The following is a 7,113-nucleotide window of genomic DNA, read 5'->3' as shown; positions in this document are numbered from 1 at the left end:
ATGGTGGCTATTTGAAGAATCTCAAATATAAAACATATTTTGATTTGTTTAAAACTTTTTTGGTTACTACATGATTCCATATGTGTTATTTCATAGTTTTGATGTCTTCACTATTATTCTACAATGTAGAAAATAGTACAAATAAAGAAAAACCCTTGAATGAGTAGGTGTGTACAAACTTTTGTCTGGTACTGTATATGGGGGATACAACCATCCCAGCTCTGCAGATTTTGCTGCAAAGATACAGAAACATTAGATCATTTGTTTTGGTACTGTCCCTCTGTAGCTTGTTTTTGGTCGCAGGTTCAAGAATGGCTGAGGAATTGCAACATTTACCTGAAGCTAACTCTGCAAATGGCACTGCTGGGTGATTTGAAAAGTCATAGTCAATTGATCAATAATATAATAATACTCTTAGCAAAAATGTTTATCTTTAATTTACAATCTGTAGAAACAATGAGAATAGAAAGTTCATAACTTTTGTGAAACATCACAGCACAGTTGAAACATATATGGCAAATTGAAATCATAACTAGATGGTGTTCAGCGATAGATGGAAGGGGTTGAGGGGAGCTGAAGGGTGGGACAAAACATTTAAATAAACAAGATAACTAATGTAAAATATACTGTGTCCGTAAAATGTATATAGGTTCAGAACTTTTGTGAAACATCACAGCACAGTTGAAAAATATATGACAAATAGAAATCAAAACTGGATGGTCTTCAGAGATAGATGGGAGAGGTTGAGGGTAGCTGAAGGATGGGACTAAAAACAAACAAAAGATAACTAATGTAAAATATACTATAAGCTGGAAGTAGAAGCCTAAGTGTTGTTGTCCATTTGTTTACTCCAATTACGGGAGGGGTGGTAGGGTTAGGGGAAAATAATAAAGGAAAATATACAGTGCTATGAAAAAGTATTTGCCCCCTTTCTAATTGTCTCTACTTTTGCATATTTGTGATACTGAATGTTATCAGATCTTCAACCAAAACCTAATATTAGATAAAGGGAACATAAGTGAACAAATAACACAACAATTACATATTTATTTCATTTATTTCATAAACAAAGTTATGCAACACCCAATTCCCCTGTGTGAAAAAGTAATTGCCCCCTTACACTCAATAACTGGTTGTGCCACCTTTAGCTGCAATGACTCCAACCAAATGCTTCCTGTAGTTGTTGATCAGTCTCTCACGTCGCTGTGGAAGAATTTTGGCCCACTCTTCCATGCAGAACTGCTTTAACTCAGTGACGTGTGGGTTTTCAATCATTAACTGCTCGTTTCAAGTCCTGCCACAACATCTCAATTGGGATTAGGTCTGGACTTTGAATAGGCCATTCCAAAACTTCCAATTTGTTGCTTTTTAGCAATTTTCATGTAGACTTGATTGTGTGTTTTGGATCATTGTCTTGCTGCATGTTCCAGCTGCGCTTCAGCTTCAGCTCACAGACGGATGGTCTGACATTCTCCTGTAGAATTCTCTGATACAGAGCAGAATTCATGGTTCCTTCTATTAAGGCAAGTCGTCCAGGTCCTGAGGCAGCAAAGCATCCCCAAACCATCACACCACCACCACCATGCTTGACCTTTGGTATGATGTTCTTACTGTGGAATGCAGAGTTTGGTTTTTGCCAGGCATTACTGGAACCATGTCGTCCAAAAAGTTATACTTTTGAATCATCTGTCCATAGAATGTTCTTCCAATAGTCTTGATGATCATCCAGGTGCTTTTTGGCAAACTTGAGTCAACTTTTTGGACGAGATGGGTCCCATTATGCCTGGTGAAAACCAAACACTGCATTCCACAGTAAGAACATCATACCAAAGTCAAGCATGGTGGTGGTGTGATGGTTTGGGGATGCTTTGCTGCCTCAGGACCTGGATGACTTGCCTTAATAGAAGGAACCATGAATTCTGCTCTGTATCAGAGAATTCTACAGGAGAATGTCAGACCATCTGTCTGTGAGCTGAAGCTGAAGCGCAGCTGGGTCATGCAGCAAGACAATAATCCAAAACAGACAATCAAGTCTACATGAAAATTGCTAAAAAGCAACAAATTGGAAGTTTTGGAATGGCCTAGTCAAAGTCCAGACCTAATCCCAATTGAGATGTTGTGGCAGGACTTGAAACGAGCAGTTAATGCTTGAAAACCCACACGTCACTGAGTTAAAGCAGTTCTGCATGGAAGAGTGGGCCAAAATTCTTCCACAGCGACGTGAGAGACTGATCAACAACTACAGGAAGCATTTGGTTGGAGTCATTGCAGCTAAAGGTGGCACAACCAGTTATTGAGTGTAAGGGGGCAATTACTTTTTCACACAGGGGAATTGGGTGTTGCATAACTTTGTTTATGAAATAAATATGTAATTGTTGTGTTATTTGTTCACTTATGTTCCCTTTATCTAATATTAGGCTTTGGTTGAAGATCTGATAACATTCAGTATCACAAATATGCAAAAGTAGAGAAAATTAGAAAGGGGGCAAATACTTTTTCATAGCACTGTATATATAAAAAATAAATACATATACAGTGCATTCGGAAAGTATTCAGACCCCTTGACTTTTTCCACATTTTGTTACGTTACAGCCTTATTCTAAAATTGATTCAATAAAAACATTTCCTCATCAATCTACACACAATACCCCATAATGACAAACAAAAACAGGTTTTTAGACATTTTTGCAAATGTATTAAAAATAAAACGCAGAAATACCATATTTACAGAAGTATTCAGACCCTTTGCTATGATGCTCGAAATTGAGCTCAGGTGCATCCTGTTTAAATTGATCATCCTTGAGCTGTTTCTACAACTTGATTGGAGTCCACCTATGGTAAATTCAATGGATTGGAAATGACTTGGAAAGGCACACACCTGTCTATATAAGGTCCCACAGTTGACAGTGCATGTCAGAGCAAAAACCAAGCCATGAGGTCGAAGGAATTGTCCGTAGAGCTCCGAGACAGGATTGTGTTGAGGCACAGATCTTGGGAAGGGTACCAAAAACATTTCTGCAGCATCGAAGGTCCCCAAGAACACAGCCGCCTCCAACATTCTTAAATGGAAGAAGTTTGGAACCACCAAGCCTCCTCCTAGAGCTGGTCGCCCAGCCAAACTGAGCAATCGGGGGAGAAGGGCTTTGGTCAGGGAGGTGACCAAGAACCCAATGGTCACTCTGACAGAGCTCCAGAGTTCCTCTGTGGAGATGGAAGAACCTTCCAGAAGGACAACAATCTCTACAGCACTCCACCAATCAGGCCTTTATGGTAGAGTGGCCAGACGGAAGCCACTCCTCAGTAAAAGGCACATGACAGCCTGCTTGGAGATTACCAAAAGGCACCTAAAGGACTCTCAGACCATGAGAAACAAGATTCTCTGGCCACTCTACATTTACATTTACATTTACGTCATTTAGCAGACGCCAAGCGCATGTCTGGAGGAAACCTGGCACTATCCCTATGGTGAAGCATGGTGGTGGCAGCAATATGCTGTGGGGATGTTTTTCAGCGGCAGTGACTGGGAGACTAGTCAGGATCGAGGGAAAGATGAACGGAGCAAAGTACAGAGTGATCCTTCATGAAAACCTGCTTCAGAGCGCTCAGCATCTCAGACTGGGGTGAAGGTTCACCTTCCAACAGGACAATAACCCTAAGCACACAGCCAAGACAATGCAGGAGTGGCTTCCGGACAAGTCTCTGAATGTCCTTGAGTGGCCCAGCTAGAGACTGGACTTGAACCCGATCGAACATCTCTGGAGAGACCTGAAAATAGCTGTGCAGCGATGCTCCCCATCCAACCTGACAGAGCTTGAGAGGATCTGTAGAGAAGAATGGGAGAAACTCCCCAAATACAGGTGTGCCAAGCTTGTAGTGTCATACCCAGAGGCTGTAATCGCTGCCAAAGGTGCTTCAACAAAGTAGTGAGTAAAGGGTCTGAATGCTTTTGTAAATGGCATAATTCCGTTTATTATTATTTTTTATACATTTGCAAAAATTTCTGAAAACCCGTTTTTGCTTTGTCATTATGGGGTATTGTGTGTAGATTGATGAGGAAAAGAAACAATTTAATCCATTTTAGAATAAAGCTGTAACGTAACAAAATGTGGAAAAAGTGAATGCTGAATACTTTCAGAATAAACTATATATTAACCAAAAAAATATATGGGGGATTGGAAATGATGCGGACAATTACATTGATAGAAGCCACAATTTATCTGCAATATTAAAGCTGATCTACCATCTTTAATATTGCAGATAGATTGTAACTTCCATCAATGTAACTGTTTGTTGTTATTAGTCCCATCCTTCAGCTCCATTCAACACCTCCCATCTATCTCCCAACACCATCCATATTGGATTTCTATTTGCCATATATTTTTCAGCTGTACTGTGATGTTTCACAAAAGTTCTGAACCTTTCTATTCTCATTGTTTCTACAGATTGTAAATTGAAAATAAACATTTTTGCTAAAAGTATTATTATATTATTGATCGATTGACTATGACTTTTCAGATCACACAGTAGTGCTATCTGCAGGGTTATCTCCAGGTAAATATTGCAATCCTTCAGCCACTCCTGGACCTGTGACCAAAAACAAGCTACAAATGGACAGTACCAAAACAAATGATCTAATGATTCTGTCTCTTCGCAGCAAAATCTGGAGAGCTGTGTTGATTGTATCCCCCATATAAATAACATTCTATTGGTAGCAAGAATTTTGTATAATAATTTAAATTGAAAAATTCTAAGTTTTGAATGCGGCGTCGTTTTGCGTATCAGTTCAAAAACAATTTGCAATGGAATCAGTACGTCAAAAATGTCTTCCCAACTATTTTGCAATCTATATGGGACAGCTGTCAATCCTATGGTCCTTAAATGAAACAGGTATAGTTTTTTTTATTTATCACAATTTTCTTTAACCAATTATGGTCTTTAATGCAGGGCCAACAGACAAGTTCCTTACTTTTTCCCCCTTCCACTTTCCTCTTCCATTTCTGCGGTAATGCTGCAATTATTTGGTTGTAATTTTGGGTAGAGCAGACATTTCCATACTTTTTTGTTAGCTGCATGTGCGACATAACTCCACCAGTCCCACCTATGATGTCATTTATGAAGATTATACCTTTGTTAAACATTTGTTAAAAAAATTATGTTTTTTTATCAATTAGTGTATTTGAGTTTAACCACAATATTTGTTGCATTATTTGTTCTGTAGTTTCTGGAGGATTAAATTGCAACCAACTTTCTATGGCTTGTTTTAGAAATAGTGATATTTGGGAGATTATCTCCTTTTGAAATAACTGAAAGTGAGAGGTTGTAATCTGAATAAAGGGAAAAAGGCCATTCTTGAACATGGGGTGAGACAATCGTACTAATTTGCTAGAGAACCAGTTCGGATTTAAGTATAACTTTTGTATGACTGAAGCTTTTAGTGATAGGTCTAACGCTTTAATATTTAATTATTTCTGTCCTCCGAATTCATATTCATTATATACATTGGGGAAAAAAAGTATTTAGTCAGCCACCAATTGTGCAAGTTCTCCCACTTAAAAAGATGAGAGAGGCCTGTAATTTTCATCATAGGTACACGTCAACTATGACAGACAAATTGAGAAAAGAAAATCCAGATCACATTGTAGGATTTTTAATGAATTTATTTGCAAATTATGGTGGAAAATAAGTATTTGGTCACCTACAAACAAGCAAGATTTATGGCTCTTACAGACCTGTAACTTCTTCTTTAAGAGGCTCCTCTGTCCTCCACTCGTTACCTGTATTAATGGCACCTGTTTGAACTTGTTATCAGTATAAAAGACACCTGTCCACAACCTTAAACAGTCACACTCCAAACTCCACTATGGCCAAGACCAAAGAGCTGTCAAAGGACACCAGAAACAAAATTGTAGACCTTCACCAGGCTGGGAAGACTGAATCTGCAATAGGTAAGCAGCTTGGTTTGAAGAAATCAACTGTGGGAGCAATTATTAGGAAATGGAAGACATACAAGACCACTGATAATCTCTCTCGATCTGGGGCTCCACGCAAGATCTCACCCCGTGGGGTCAAAATGATCACAAGAACGGTGAGCAAAAATCCCAGAACCACACGGGGGGACCTAATGAATGACCTGCAGAGAGCTGGGACCAAAGTAACAAAGCCTACCATCAGTAACACACTACGCCGCCAGGGACTCAAATCCTGTAGTGCCAGACATGTCCCCCTGCTTAAGCCAGTACATGTCCAGGCCCGTCTGAAGTTTGCTAGAGTGCATTCGGATGATCCAGAAGAGGATTGGGAGAATGTCATATGGTCAGATGAAACCAAAATAGAACTTTTTTGGTAAAAACTCAACTCGTCGTGTTTGGAGGACAAAGAATGCTGAGTTGCATCCAAAGAACACCATACCTACTGTGAAGCATGGGGTTGGAAACATCATGCTTTGGGGCTGTTTTTCTGCAAAGGGACCAGGACGACTGATCCGTGTAAAGGAAAGAATGAATGGGGCCATGTATCGTGAGATTTTTAGTGAAAACCTCCTTCCATCAGCAAGGGCATTGAAGATGAAACGTGGCTGGGTCTTTCAGCATGACAATGATCCCAAACACACCGCCCTGGCAACGAAGGAGTGGCTTCGTAAGAAGCATTTCAAGGTCCTGGAGTGGCCTAGCCAGTCTCCAGATCTCAACCCCATAGAAAATCTTTGGAGGGAGTTGAAAGTCTGTGTTGCCCAGCGACAGCCCCAAAACATTACTGCTCTAGAGGAGATCTGCATGGAGGAATGGGCCAAAATACCAGCAACAGTGTGTGAAAACCTTGTGAAGACTTACAGAAAACGTTTGACCTGTGTCATTGCCAACAAAGGGTATATAACAAAGTATTGAGAAACTTTTGTTATTGACCAAATACTTATTTACCACCATAATTTGCAAATAAATTCATTAAAAATCCTACAATGTGATTTTCAGTATTTTCTTTTCTCATTTTGTCTGTCATAGTTGACGTGTACCTATGATGAAAATTACAGGCCTCTCTCATCTTTTTAAGTGGGAGAACTTGCACAATTGGTGGCTGACTAAATACTTTTTTCCCCCACTGTAAATAGGCCCGTTT

The sequence above is a fragment of the Coregonus clupeaformis genome, chromosome 16, assembly GCF_020615455.1.
Source record: "Coregonus clupeaformis isolate EN_2021a chromosome 16, ASM2061545v1, whole genome shotgun sequence".
Taxonomy (NCBI): domain Eukaryota; kingdom Metazoa; phylum Chordata; class Actinopteri; order Salmoniformes; family Salmonidae; genus Coregonus; species Coregonus clupeaformis.
The sequence above is the reverse complement of the archived record's forward strand: the minus strand, read 5'-3'. Positions refer to the sequence as shown.